This window comes from Canis lupus, chromosome 31, assembly GCF_048164855.1.
Source record: "Canis lupus baileyi chromosome 31, mCanLup2.hap1, whole genome shotgun sequence".
In the NCBI taxonomy this organism is placed as follows: Eukaryota; Metazoa; Chordata; class Mammalia; order Carnivora; family Canidae; genus Canis; species Canis lupus.
The window spans coordinates 3088159-3104334 of NC_132868.1; positions in this window are offsets into that span (position 1 = coordinate 3088159).

The following is a 16176-nucleotide window of genomic DNA, read 5'->3' on the forward strand; positions in this document are numbered from 1 at the left end:
GATGGATTACATGTTTTGCTTTAGGAAAATGGATACTAGTGGAATATGGATTCCACTGTGTATGTAGAATATGCTTCAAAGCTTGCGGATCTTCTCTAATTTGATGGGCTTTGTACCATGGGTTTATGAACTATAGAACTTATTTTGGCCAGGTTTTGTAAATAGGGCATTATTTCAAAATGAGTCATAGGAAAGAATTTTGTTTTTGCTTCTGAGTTGTGACTTGTGCTAAAAGGAAGTAAATCATTTCCGGAATATCTGTCGGCTCTAAAACAAAATGTCCTTTAGTCACCAGAAAGATGTGAGATTTCAAGCAAATATTTTTATCATCAGGGCTCTACTCTAGCTGGATTCTGCCAAGATGCAATTGCTGTTATAGGGGGAAAAAAGCCACATTTCTATTCACTTGACTGCTCAAGGTTAACATTTTTATAGAATTTTCGTAGCTTTTACTTTGTTTCCTGTATCCATAACACTTACGATGATGAAATATAATTGGATGACATTTTCCTTGCAAGTAAGGATTACACTGATTCTCCTTTGCAAAAAGATCATAATGTCTGAGAAAGTGAAGACAGTTTTCTAAGAGCAGAACAAGGCAATTGGTTGGAGATTTATCCCTGTATTAGGCATTTTCAACAGTGGAAAGAACACTATTATTTTAAGTGTTATAAGGCAATAATACCCTTGTACTCCTGAGGATTAGAAACTAAAAGTTCTTGTGATCCCTAGTGTTAATGTGAACAGCACTGACGGGCGATTTCAGGAACTTGGGTTATAATTTCTGGATAGGCATTCACTAGCCATGTATTTTGAGGTGCAATTTGACTTCTCCAGGTCAAGTTTTTACGTGTCTTTAAAGAAGAGCCTCAGTTTCATGATGGTGAAGGTCTCTTCCAGGCCACATAGAAATTTTAATGACTTCTTGTTCTTTCATCCTTCCTACAAGAATATAGCCTTTCTGTATTTTTTGGGAAAAAGTGTGCAAATAGTTTAAATCAAATGAGAATTTCAATCCAGCAAATATTTTTTGAGCCTGTAATTTTACATAAATAATTCAAAGGTGAGTAAAACACACACTCTTGCTTTCTGCAAGTCTAATTAATACATGAGATCAGTCAAGCAGCATATGTTACAGTACGCGTGTATATAAATTTTGTTGGAGAAGTAAAGTTTAGTTCCAAAAATAATTTCCTCTGGGTGGCCTTCTATGACTGTTATGTAAGTCTAAGGTATTATATTATGATAATACATACAACAATGATACCTGTTATTTACTGAATACTAGAAATCATTCGAAGTGTTTTATAACTATTAATTCATTTAGTTTTCAGAAAAGCCCTATGAAATCTTCTTATCATTATCATTAGCAAAAGATGGACAATGTGAGGTTCAAAGAATTTAAGTTTTTTTTCCAAAATCCACACAGCTACTAAGAGTCAGAGTCAGGATTTAAACCTTGAGAGCTTGATTCTCACACATTCTTCTCCAAAGCACATTTCACTGTGATTAAAAAAAAATATATATATATATATTTTTTTTAATTATGAAACCAAGAGCGATATAGATATAGATATATAGATATAGATAGATATAGATATCTTTAGATCTTATAGATCTTTATATATATATATACTGCTCTTGGTTTCCTAATTCAATGGAACACTAATATAAATAAATGAGAGTTTTTATTCTTTCCATGACTATTGCCTCTGATTTTTAGAATCTTATTTGTAAAATCTTAAATATATAGAAATGTAGGAGATACTATAAAATAACTTTTACTTTTATGAAACTCACCCATTATAGTTTTGCTACTCAAATCTAAATTATTGTAATTCAGTATCTTCTATTTAAATATTTTTAATGAAAATAAATCCTTCCTGAACAAAAGATCCAATATTTTATTTTAAAATATTTTCTTCTTTGGTTAATTCATTTTCATTGTACACTGTTATTGCAAACCAAGGATGAATATGTCTATCTACATCTTTCATTTTCTGTTTCCCTCTACTTCCCGGCCCTCAAAAGGCAACTTTCTCTTCCTTAGAATGTAGCACTGAGATTTTTTTTAAATCGTTACTTCAACACATTCTAACATTTGAGAACACAGCTCTAGTTTACACTATCTCTATTATGGGATTTTTTTTTTAATTTTTATTTATTTATGATAGTCACACAGAGAGAGAGAGAGGCAGAGACACAGGCAGAGGGAGGAGCAGGCTCCATGCACCGGGAGCCCGATGTGGGACTCGATCCCGTGTCTCCAGGATCGCGCCCTGGGCCAAAGGCAGGCGCTAAACCGGGGCGCCACCCAGGGATCCCTCTATTATGAGATTTTTAAATGAATGTTGTTATTTCTTTGTTAGAATAGTTAAATTATCATTTGAATTAAATGACCTTTTTAAAATAAAAAATTCGGGCAACCCAGGTGGCTCAGTGGTTTAGCGCGGCCTTCAGCCCAGGCCCTGATCCCAGAGACCCGAGATAGAGTCCCAGGTCGGGCTCCCAGCAGGGAGCCTGCTTCTCCCTTAGCCTGTGTCTCTGCCTCTCTCTCTGCGTGTCTCTCATGAATAAATAAATAGTTTGAAAAAATCATAAATTCTTGGGATTTTTTTAGATGAAAAGGCAAACAGATGTAGATATTGTATGATGACAATTATCATTTAATAATGTATTAGTGATGACAGTCATGAAAATCAATTATATTAAAAAGTTAATTCTTTTGTTATAGTGAATTTTAAAGAAGATAAGTTCATTAATGGCCTAAATAATTTTCCTTTTTTTAAAATTTTTGTTTTATTATCTTGAGACAAGACACAACTGTATCAAATTACTCTACCACTACCCTTCTCTTACAAACCTCTCTTCTCTTTCAATTTTCTTTCTTTGGGAATGTCTGCAGGAATTTTTTTTAACTTTTTAACAAAATACTATTCTGGATTGCTTACTTCTTACTTGATGGAGAAATCTAAATTGCAATGAAGACTAACTCCAGAAACATGACAATGTTCTGAGAAGAAAGTTAAAGCCAATAAGAATATTCTTAAAAAAGCCTTTTCCACTAAGTATTGCAAAGAAATATCATTTATTTTTGTTTAGGTAGTGGTTATAATATTAAGTATTTGATACTATATCTCAACTAGACAATGGTAATTTTCTATATATGAACAAATAAATCAAACAACATTTATGACAGAATTAAGCCTAATTGATAAATTTGAGCTCAGATTTGACATTTTGTCTTACAGAGCCAATATTACTAAAAAATTCCTTTAAGGAATTGAGGAATTTCAGTAGCTTAAGCATATGTAATATATTAATAATAATGTAATGTGTTATACATAATTAAGTTTGTAGTTACATTATCTGGGTATTTTCTATTATGTTTATAGAATACTCTTCACAGTTGATTATGGTGTCGAAATTTTCACTATATGTATATGTATGTATGTATTTATTGAATTGAGGAATAAACATATTTGAAAAAATCTTTACAAATTTTTCTGGACAAATCAAAGGTAGTGCATCCTGAGAAAACATTTTTTATCCCTCAGAAAATAACTCAATAACCTATAGGTAACTGAATGAAATTCAGGGGGGAAAGTTGCAAAGTGGTTAAGATGGTATTTCCTTTTCTTTATGTTGCATATGGATGAATCAAACAACTTGAAAATAATATCAAATGGCAGATGCTTTGATAATACTTAAAGATTTACGAGTTGAGACGCCTGGGTGGTTCAGCGGTTGAGCGTCTGCCTTTGGTTCAGGGTGTGATCCTGGAGTCCTAGGATTGAGTCCCGCATCAGGCTCCCTGCAGGGAGCCTGCTTCTCTCTCTGCCTGTGTCTCTGCCTCTCTCTCTCTCTCTCTCTCTCATGAATAAATACATAAAATCTAAAAAAAGAGAGAGAGAGAGAGAGATTCATGAGGCAAGGCTTTATTCTGTCTTCAGGTAATGTATTAAGACTATCTAGAATCTTGAAACATAAGCACATTGAAATAATTTTCATGGGAATTTGCTGCTTTGTAGCAGCTATAAAACAGTGCCACATTAGTTCCACTGTTTACCAGTTTATATTTATCTTCTAAGTTTGTGTTTCAAAATATTTTGTTTTCTCCAAGTCATAGCTATTATTAATTAACTACGTGAATCCGACACCTGCATTCTTAATTCTCATAGTGTGAACAGAAACCACTAATTAAGATGGCAGGGAGAGATTTGGGGCTATGTACAAAAAAAGTCCATGAATAATGATTGTCAAGGAAAGATGTTGCTGGAAAGCTGTCAAAAAGACAAATGAGCTCAGCTATTTCCCATGTTGAAACAGAAGATCTTATTCTATAACTTGAATTCTAATATTGAACAACCATTTATGCACATTGGTCACTACATAAAAAGGATGAGATATATAGACCATTAACTTTAGGTTCTAGTTGATTGGGTATTAAGTAAGGAGCGTCACAGAAAACAGGACAATATCCACTCAAGTAGGCTACAACATAGCTAATAAGATCACTATTGTTCATGCTGATACACGCTTCCAAGAAGGTCAATGCTTATAGCAAGAAAAGCAGAGATTCAGTGGAAATGAAGCCCCATTGCATAGCTGATTAGGTCTATATTGCTCATGCTGATAAACACTTCTAAAAAGACAAAACAGAGTGATACCCAGAAGAGCAGCTAGTTCAAAGCAATGCAGTCTTTGGAATGATAACAAGGTCTCTGGCAATAATCATGCTCTTCACAGTTGATTATGGTGTTGACACATCCACTATATGTATATGTATTTATTTACTGAATTGAGGCATAAACATATTTGGAGAAATCTTTACAAATTTATCTGGAGAAATCAAAAGACCTTTGGGAGGAGCAATGTTAACTGTCAAATTTGGTGGATGTTAGTCTAAGAGAATGAAAACTTGGGTAAAGATAGATTCTCTCTTGTGGCAAAATAAGCTGGTAAAATTCACCATCTGGTGCGTTGGGTGATGCCATGGGATAAGCACTATATATGAGGAGATTTTACCAACTATAACAGAATGTGGATCTAAGTAGTTGAAGAAAATGGAAGAGGAATATAAAATTTAAACATACATATTACTCTACTTATATGAAATACACACAATAAGCAAATTCATAAAGATAGAAATTACATTAGAGATTACCAGGGGTTCCAGGAAGGGAAAATGGGGAACTATTGCCTAGTGGGTACAAGATTTTTATTTGCTAAAAATTTTGGAAATAGTGATAATGGCGGCACCACAGTGTGAATTTAACCAATGCCACTGAATTTTACACTTAAAAGTGTATAAAATGGTATAAATTATGTTACATGTATCTTGCCATGATCAAAGAAAAATAGAGGTAGCAGAAGCATTAAAGACAATTTATGTGTCCTTCATAATTTGGCCTAGGGTCAGTCTGAGCTGATCTCATCTTGGGGTTCTATTCTAAATGCCCATAACAACAGGTTTTGATTAAACCCTTTTTTCTTTCTTTCTTTTCTTTTTTTAAGATTTTATTTATTTATTTGACAGAGAGAGAGAGAGAGAGAGAGAGCGCACAAGCAGGAGGAGCAGCAGAGGAGAGGGAGAAGCAGGTTCCCAGTGAGCAGGGATCCAGTGAGCAGGGCTCTTGATGCGGGGCTCCTTCCCAGGACCCTAGTATCATACCCTGAGCTAAGGCAGATGCTTAAAAGGCAGATGCTTAATGGACTGAGCCACCCAGGCACCCCCTCTCTTTTCTTTCTAGGCATGGGAAATCAGGTGCAACCTGTTTTTGCTTTATTTTTTTTAGAGATTTTATTTATTTTTTCATGAGAGACACACACACAGACACAGAGAGAGAGGCAGAGACACAGGTAGAGGGAGAAGCAGGCTCCATGCAGGGAGCCCGATGAGGGTCTCGATCCAGGGTCCCCAGGATCACACCCTGGGCCGAAGGCGGTGCTAAACCCCTGAGCCACCTGGGCTGCCCCGTTTTTGCTTTTAAGATCTCATAGTCATGGAGACTATAAAGGTATATAAAACAAACATAACCCTGTCATTTGATGTTTGAAATACTGCCTTAGGCTGCAATATCTACACATTATTCAACTTAATAGACAATAGAATATATTTTAAACAAATCCATGCCAGCGTAAATTAAATATTCATATCCATTTTCACTATTATTAAAATACTATTTTTATAATTTATTAAGTATTTATTAATTTGTTCACATAATCTGAGGAATCATTTGTCTGTAATACTTCTTTCAGTATTTGGTTACTGAAAAAACTCAATTTCCACCCTCCTAGATACAGATACCGATTTTGCATACCCATGCCAGAATATATACTTCATGTAAACAATTACAGCTTAGAATAATTTTAATTTGCATGTTACCTACATGTGGAAACTGAAACAGAAGCTACTGTCTGAATAATTTAATATTCACTAAAAATACACAGATATTTGATTTTAAAGTTAAGGCTTGTATTTTAAAGTTAAGCTTTGTTTTAATAAATTTATCATTATTTGGGAAAACCACTGCATTCTTGAAACATATTTATATCTGATATATTTCAAATTTATCAGTATCCTGACATATCCAGTTATTTTGAATATTTTGTAAATTATAATGAAAAATGAGAAATGAATCAGAATATATTTTTTCTTGCCCTCAATATACTGAGTGACATCTATCAGGTAATTTAGCTATGGTTCCAAATTTAATTATTATATATAATATATATAATTTATATGTATATATAAAACCTATAAGATAATCAGTATTTCTTATTGTTATTGAAAAATTAAATTAGAAAAGTTCAATTCTGTTTGCTTTTGAGATGTGAATTCTTTGACATGTTTAAGTTGTAGAGAAGAGGAACTGGTAGTAAGAACCTATTGAGCTAATTATTCAAATAATTCAGTCTCTTCAACATTTTTTTTTAAAAATACATTGATAATTGAGGCAAAGAAGATCAGGATCTATATGCTTGCCTCATTTCTATCCTACTGAAAGCTATAGTTTTACCCAATGTTTTTAAATCTTCCCCTGAACACCGTGTAGACACTAAAACACACGAAACAAAGTAAACCACTCGTGAAGCAAGAGGGCAGGTCTCCATACTTATGGGAATGACGGATTCTTATTCCAATTCAACATTGTACTCCTGAATCCCCTGAGACCCATCATGTCTGCATCATTACTCTGCCGCTGAGGAACAGGTTGCCATGCCCCTTCCTTAGTTCACAGTAGATTAGTGCATCTGTGAATAAAGAGAGGCTTTTTCCTGTGGCTCAGAGTGCGATGACCTCGGGTGGAAAAGGGGAAAGTCCATGTGACCTCTTTATACCTGAGAGCCTCTTTACACCTGAGCAAGCCTTTTCCTTCTGGCATTCATAGCTGTATTTTTAGAAGCAAGCTCCATGACATATATATCCACATTATAAGGGCTCCAGTGAGATGAATTAGACAGTTTACTTTTCTCTGCACTGTTGTTTCTTAAAATTTCAGCTTCAGCATGATCTCTTGAGGATCAACCTCAAATAATTATATTTAGATTATTTAGATTAAAATATCCAAAAACCTCAGAGACCCCTCTCAACAGTGAACTACATGCACACAGACTCCTGTATTTACCTTTAAACAATGTTCTAATTCATCTTAATTTAGCTGTTTTTTTGTGTCAACTTGACTGACGTAAGTGATGCCCTGATAGCTGGCAAAATATTTCTGGATGAGTCTATGAGCGTGTCTCAGGTAGAGATTAGCTTCTGAGTCAGTAGACCAAGTAAAATAGATTACTCTCACCAATGCTGGTGCGTGTCATCCTATTCCATGAAGACTTGAATAGAACGATAAGGTGAAGGAAGGGTGAAATCACTTTCTCTGTTTGAGCTGAGACATTTAACTTCTCCTGCTCTCAGACATAAGTGCTTCTAGTTCTTGACTTTTCAGAATGAGACCAAGACTTACACTCTTGGCCTCCAGATTCTCAGGAATTTGGATTCAGATTGAATCATACCATTGGCTTTTCTGGTTCTCCAACTTGCAGATGGGGACTTCTTGGCTTCCACAATGGCATGAGCCCATTCTTAAAATATATCTCCTGTTATATATGTCTGTTTATATATCCTATTGGTTTGGTTTCTCTAGAGAACACTGACTACTGTAGCATCAAATAACATAGGAAGGAATTTAATTTTTTTAGGCTAATAATAGCAGCAAGAATACCAACAGGGCCTATCTTAGTCAGCCTGGGCTGTTATAACAAAATGCCATAAACTGGTGGCTTAAACAGTTCATATTTTGAAGACTGGAAAACCCAAGGTCAAGGTGTTGGAGGATTCAGCTCTTGATGAAGGCCCTCATCCTGGTTTATGGATGACCACGTTCTCATTGTGCACTTGCAGGGCCTTTTCTTGGTCTGTCTCTCTTCCTTTCTCTATAAGGGCACTAATGCCATCATCCTCATATACCTAATCTAAACCTAATTACCTCCCAGAAGCCCCACATCCAAAGACCATCATATTAGAGGTTAAGACTCAACACGTGAATTTTGGAGGTACACAAACTTTCAGACCATAACAGGGCACAAACCTACCTTTAATGCCCCCTCCCTCCCTCCATCCCTTCTTCTTTTCCTACCTTCTTTCCTCCCTCCTTCCTTCCCTCTCTCCTTCTCTCCCTTTCTCCCTTGTCCCCCCTTCCTTCTTTTTCTTTTGTGATAAGAACTACTAGGCTCTCACCAATAACATACCTGGAGGAGATTTTAAGAATCACTGAAAAATAATGGAACAAACTTTGAGAATCACTAATGTAAACAAATTAAATTACAGAATTACAGCTTGACGATGATCCTAAGCATGCCACCCTCATTTCTTAAAATTGCACTACAGTTTTGAGACATGAGAAGTTTAGACTTTACTTCAGACTGTTGTGTTTCAATTTATAAGTGCCATTATTGTAGTACCATTGAGGCTATCAGTAGATAGACCATGTTGTAGACCATGTCGATGATAATTCAGTGATGTGCACACATGGTGATTGTCATCTAAACTGAAATCACTATCTCGTTTCTTAAAAGAAATATAAATATGGGTTAATGTGTTGTACTCATTAACTATCCTCACACCAGAGTTATGTCTAGGTTTCTGAACCAAGAAATCATCAAAATAATTATACTTTGCAGTTTAGTGCTACAGTAAGGTCAATTGGCTGGTTTTTGAAAAAGAAAAGACAGTCTTTCACTTTTAAGAACAGTATCATGATTATATGTAGGGACTAGAAGCTTTCAGTATAAACTTAGCAAATCTTATTGTATTTACCAACATGGAAAAATCCTTATAAATGTTGTAAAATTCTCATGAAGCCGAAGGCATAGACCAAAAAATATTTTCCTGTATTTAGTAGTCCATTTTTCTTTGAATTGATATTAAAATATAATATATCTTTGGAATTACCATTCCATAGAAATAAAGAAAACTAATCAAAGCAAATTTGCATTCTGTTTGAAAAAATGGATTTAGCTTTGTTTAAAGCTTTTGAATATTCTATGCAAGTAAAAGTGGCACTTTTGTTTAGTTTTTATGCTTATATTTTCCAAGACCTCAATATGGCTTTTTTTTTTCATTTCTCAAAGCAAAGAGAAGACAGCAAATGCAAAATATTGTATTTAAATGCAAATGTTAGATTGAATATAACAGAAGGGATTTGGAGGAATGACTTGCCACAGATTCTTTGAATAAGGTCATTAACACTGAAAAAGTACTGGTCCCATTGTTTATGAATTCATTTTAAGAAATTACAACAAATGGGAACGTTCAGGTAGTTCATTAAATTCGATCTTACATATCTATTTATAGTCAAAGTATAGGCATAATGCCTTTACAAAAATGTAGCACCAGGCAGAGTGAGTATTTCATTGTTACGTTTATATTCCAATTGCACAATATAAAGCTCAGAAGATTGAAAATAAAGATAGGAAAATTTGCATCATTCTATAATTCCAGAAGCTAATATTTAATTTTATTAAAATCTTTCCAGAAATGGGCTGCTAGTGTTGTATACCTAGAGAATTGTACTGACCCTTGGTTGGAGTTTTCTTTGCTTTTAGGACTAATACTGTTTTTTCCAAGTAAGAGATTAAGTTAATTGCTATATCCTTATATATTTGTATTTCTCAGTCTTATTTATACAAAAAATTCCTAGGATTCCCAGAATTTCACTGTAATGGGAACTGAATTCCCAATTCTACCTGGCCACGGGCCTCATACAGCAGCAGGTCTATGATTCAGAAATTGATCTTCAGAAACCCAGTGATGAATGTTCCCTGTAATGTTCTGAAAGTTAGGAGGGAAGAATTCTTTTATTTGTTTTACCCAAAGCCTCCATATATTCTTTGAAACTCTCCCAATTATTCCAGTACACAATAGTCTCATAAATCAAAACCCCAGAGTAGTCCAAGATATTCCATTTAATCTGACACACAATCCCCCCAAGACAATGAGATGGGGCAGCTTTTTGTATCTACTTAGAACAAAGTTTCTCACTGTCATTTCACAAGTATAATCCTTCTAAACATTTTCAATAGCTTCTGGCCCTGATAACAAATCATGGCAGTGTTTTGCCTTTATGGCTGCTTTGTAAAAGTCAGACTCAATAACCTTGGGAGTCACTCTCTTTTGCCCATTTTCTTCTAGTTGTCTCTGCTACATCCTTCATCCAGCCATGAAGGTAAGAGAAGGTGATTACTGCAGTTGTGGAGGGCAGGTAGGTAATCTGGGCACAAATTACATCACATGAATATTTATATCAGGTTGAGTTTAATGATGACAGTTTTTTTTTTTTTTCTATAGCTCTGTGGCTTCAACTGACATCAAAGTTCTCAAGACTACAGAGACTTGAAACATTCATTAATCAGATATCAAGGAGTCTTGCACACAAAACAGGCTGCTTCTGTGATGTCAAATATTAAGGTCTTTTTAAAACTACTCCAAGATGTTTTTGTGGTGTCATTTTCTTCTCTAACAATTGTATTCAAGTCACTGAGAGAGAGGAACATGAAGAACAGTTTTCCTAAGATCGCCATGTTGTAACGAATCATGACTGCATATGCTGTAGTCACCAATTACGGGGAAAGCAATGCGGAATCTGGTGGGAAGACTTCACTTTCTACATGCTGTCTACCCTTCAAATGGAAGCACTTGTTCAGCCAGGATGCCCCCGGTGCCTACTATTCCACAGCTCTAAAGGGTGACAGTCCATAACTGTATTTGTGCTACCAAATGAATTTTTCCTTTCCTTGGGTCTGAATACATAGTGAATGAAATGAACAAGGGGGCAAATAGCAGTGATGTGATCTGAAGGATGAATGTTCTAATTAAATTTTAGATATCCATGGCATAAGTCTCAAGAATGAACTGGCGTAAAATGACACTTTCTAAAATAAAGCACAAGCTACTTCTCTCTCTCTAATTAGCAAAGAAGAAGATGCAGTCATTTGCTCCTGGAGAGATAAAACTAAGAGTGGAGCAGAGATTTGCATGAAACTGCATATGATTGAGAATGACCTTTAAATGAGGAGCAGTGGTTCCAATCAGTCTTATTCGAAGGCACTGCATAAGAGTCCCAGGTCCTGAACGACGTTCAAAAATCACAATACATTTGATTTCCATTCCTTTCTGGTATCCTCTCAGATTTCAGAAATCATCTTGAAGCATTATCTTCCCTTAAAAATCCTCAGAAGAGGAAAAAAACCTTTCTAGTGAATCACTGTAATTTATTATTTTAAGTTATTTGACAAAAATATAAAATCACTGTTTTTCTCAAGTTACTGTTTTGTGACAATTATAAATTTCATCTTGGCTTAACACTGGGCAAATATACCATATAATCTTCAAAAAAATAAATATATGGATATATTGGTATAGAAATAGAAATTCAGAACTAAAATTTATGCCTGTGATCATCTAGTATATCTCCATTTTACTGTAGGAAAAAAGAATTCAGTGTCTTGTCCCATTTAGCTGTTACAGTCAGAGGACTTCAGATTTCAAGTCAGGAGACTGCAGAAGCCTCTGATTTAAGATAGAAATGCTCATAATTTAATCCTCCTAGTTGTACTACTAACATTTAAAAATAATGAACATATAACCTGTAAACATTTCTGAATGGCAGTTGTTATTTCTTCTATGCTACAATGCTCTTATATTCAGAAGTCTACCTTCTAGAAACTTTATCATTGTCTTTAGTATTGTTATTGTCATTGATATCGATGCTATTTTGTATGCATTAGTCAAAGTGTGTACTTTCTTGTCTACAATTGTGTGTGAAAATTTTGGGTTATGCTTCAAAGTACTTTTCATGTAAGCTGTTCAACTTCTATAGAAACTGCTCCTTCCTTTTCTTCATAATGGGGTTTCATCTTAACTATCACAGAATTATATAAGTGGAATCATCATACTCAATTTTTTACTCAGCATTAAGTTTTTATAATTCATTCAAGTTGTTTCCTGTAGCTATAATCCATTTAATATTGTGGCTACATTATATTTCATCGTATGGGTACACTACAAATATCCATTTTATATTTTATGGATATCTTTTTTTTTTTTTTTTTTTTTATTTATGATAGTCACACACACAGATAGACAGAGAGGCAGAGACACGGGCAGAGGGAGAAGCAGGCTCCATGCACCGAGAGCCCGACGTGGGATTCGATCCCGGGTCTCCAGGATCGCGCCCTGGGCCAAAGGCAGGCGCCAAACCGCTGCGCCACCCAGGGATCCCCCTATTTTATGGATATCTTGATCAGTTCTTCTTAGTGTTACAGTTAAAATGATGCCCTGAGATTGTTAGTACATGTTTCCTTGTGCACATTTTTATACTTTGTAGCCATAAAGTGTGATTGCAGTAATATTTTATTGAACAAAGATTCCACAATATAACCAATCTTTTGGTTGTTTCCAGTTTTGGCTGTTACAATTAGTGATGCTTGAACATTCTTATATATTACTTTTGTTGAACAAATATATTAATTTTTGTGGAATTTGTACATAAAAGCGCTGGGACATGGGATATATGTGTTTCTGGCTTGGTAGATAATACCAATGATATTTTTCTGAAATGATTGTACCTGTTTGCCCTCTCATCTGCAGAGTATGTGATTCTTGTGCAGTGTTCCCATTGACACTGGGTATTGTTTGTCATGATTATTTCAGTCATTCTAGTCGGTGTGCATTTGTATCCTCCCATGCTTTTTAGTGTACATTTCCTTGATTGTTAATGAGAGGAATTGCTTTTGGATAGATGTACTCGTCATTTTGAATTATCTGTATTTTAAAGTGTCTATTTTTTTTAACAACTTGTCTTTTCTGTTGTCTTTCTTTTACTTAATGGTTCATACAATATTACATTGTATTTTAGATAGGAACTTTTTGTTACTTATGTGTGTTGCAAATAACTCTTCTATGACTTGAAATTCTCTCTTTATTAATGATCTCTTTTGGCAAACTTTTCATAAACTTTACATTTTAATTTTAAATGTAATGTAGTCTTTTATTTATGGCCAATATTTTGTCCTTAAAGCTGCCTACTCCAAAGGCATAAACATATTCTATTTTATCTTCCAGAAGCTTTAATATTTTGCCTTTTATATTAAAATGTTATTGCACTTTATATCGAGCAGTCTCTTGTAAATATTAATAATTTTTGTTAGATAATTTTGTATTTTGAATATGCAATCTGTTAGATCTGTTCCTAATAAGACATTTCCCCCAAATCTACCTGCATGTGTATGTGTGTGTTTCTTGTCTTTATTCAATATTGAATAACAAGATAAGAAACATCCTTGAATAATTTCTAGATCTTTAAGGAAAATATCTCAGTGGAACACACTTGACTTGATATTCACTGTAATATTTTTGAGGATACCCTTTATTAGATTATATTAGTTTCCTTATATTCCTACTTTTTAAAAAGTTTCTTGGTGCGGCATCTGGGTGGCTCAGTGGTTGAACATCTGCCTTTGGCTCAGGTTGTGATTTCAGGGTCCTAGGATCAAGTCCCACATCAGGCTCCCTGCAAGGAACCTGCTTCTCTCTCTGCCTGTGTCTCTGCCTCTCTCTCTGTCCCTCATGAATAAATAAATAAAATCTTAAAGCATTTCTTTGTTAAACTGTTATTAATTTTGGATATTGAATATTAAGTTCTTTTCTGCATCTACAGATGTGATATAATTTTTCCCTGTTATCTGTGCATGTGATGAGTTGGAGTCTCTCAGAAAACAGATGACATGTTCACTAAGGGTAATTGAAGAGTTTGCTATTTATTTATTTATTTATTTATTTATTTATTTATTTATTTATTTATTTATTTTAATTGAAGAGTTTAAAGTAGAGATTATTGACAACAGAATGAGGACAGTTAGAGAACCCTATAAGAGAGACTGAATCACTGCAGAATAGCAACAGTTAGGATCTATTAACACTCTTTGTTCTAAAGGGAGGGTAAAAGGGACAACAAAATTATCAGAATTCGAAAGAAGGCTGATAATGAATGTGACAGCCAACAAACCTAAGCTCCAAGTTGCAGTAACTTAAAACAGCCCCTACCAAAGCATACCAAGGAAGAAAGGGAATATAATATATACTCCCACATCATGTTTTTCTAGTCATATAATTGCCTACTCTTGTGCTACCTCTGGCTATCTTTCTATAAAAGTTAGCCTCACAGGATACTTAATTGGGTGAAGGAAAGTGGAGAGTGGATCTAGAGAGACAAAGGAGTGTATATATGGATACTTAGATGGATCCCTCCCCTCCAGCAATCCTCAATTTGTTTATTTTATTTATTTTTTTATTGGATACTGGAAACTGTGGATGACACATTTATAGACATTTGTTACCTTTTAAGAGTTCTTGAGTTTTGTTTTAGAAGGCAGTTCAACTACAGATGATTATTTTGATTTTGTATGGCTTAGGCTTTAGGTTTTATTAAAATGAGTTTACTCATTATGATATTATGATCTTTTATTTTGGACAAATCCGTTAGAGTGTGTATGTGGTCCTTACTCCTGAGTCATGGTCCTTTTCGAACTTGAATAGAAAGCACAAAATATTTACAGAGCCCATTTTACTTGGCAGAATTAAACTCCAAAATCTGTTCATTAAGTCACAAATGGCTTCCTAAATCTTTAGTCATATATTTCAGACTTACAGCTATTGTTTTCCCCTCATTTTGTTTTATTTATTTTTTTATTTTTATTTTTATTTTTATCTTTTTTTTTTGAGAATTAGAGTTAAAGCCCCAGCTAAATATTTCAGGTAGTTTATATTTATACTTTTGCAATCACGTCCATATGGCACTCTCCTTTCTAGTAGATCCTCCCTCAACTTCCAGCTTTTCTGACAACTCTAAATGATACTTCATGAAGTTATGGGGTCATGACTAATACATTTGTTACTTTCTCCTTGCATCATGCAAGTGGATTATTTTAAACCACTAAGTTTTGCAGTGTTTTGTTCACCAATGCATAGATAACCATTTCAGGGAAATTATTTTACTGTGGCAGGAAATATTAGACATTTATATTTTAAAATTTTCTTATATGGTTTGTGTATGTACAACTTTATGTTCATTCGCATTCTAATCAAATATTAATGACTAAAGTTAGGAATTGCCCTAAAATAGATTTGGTGTTATGTTTCAGATGTGTTACAGAATTTGTTTACTTATTTTTAAAAAATGATTTATTTATTTATCTGAGAGAGAGGGAGAGAGAGAAAGCATGGAGGAAGGGAGAGAGAAAACTTAAGCAGACTCCCTTCTGAGCACGGAGCCCCATGCAGGGCTCGATCACAGGACCCTGAGATTATGACCTGGGCCAAAATCAAGAGGGGGGACACTTAACTGACTGAGCCACCCACGTGCCCCTACAGTATTTATTTTTAACTCAGTAACCTTTATTCCTCTAAATTTTTTTCATGAAGTAATGGAATCAGATAAAACAAGTGATATAACATGGAACTATAAATACTTATTAAGTAGCAAATCACATGGAATCAGAGAGAAATAAGTTACACAGTTCCCAGAAAATTTCAGAGCACAGAAATCAAATTGAGTTTACAAAATATTCAAATTCTTCTTTCTACCCCCCACTATCTTATTCTTTGTTCATTGCAAA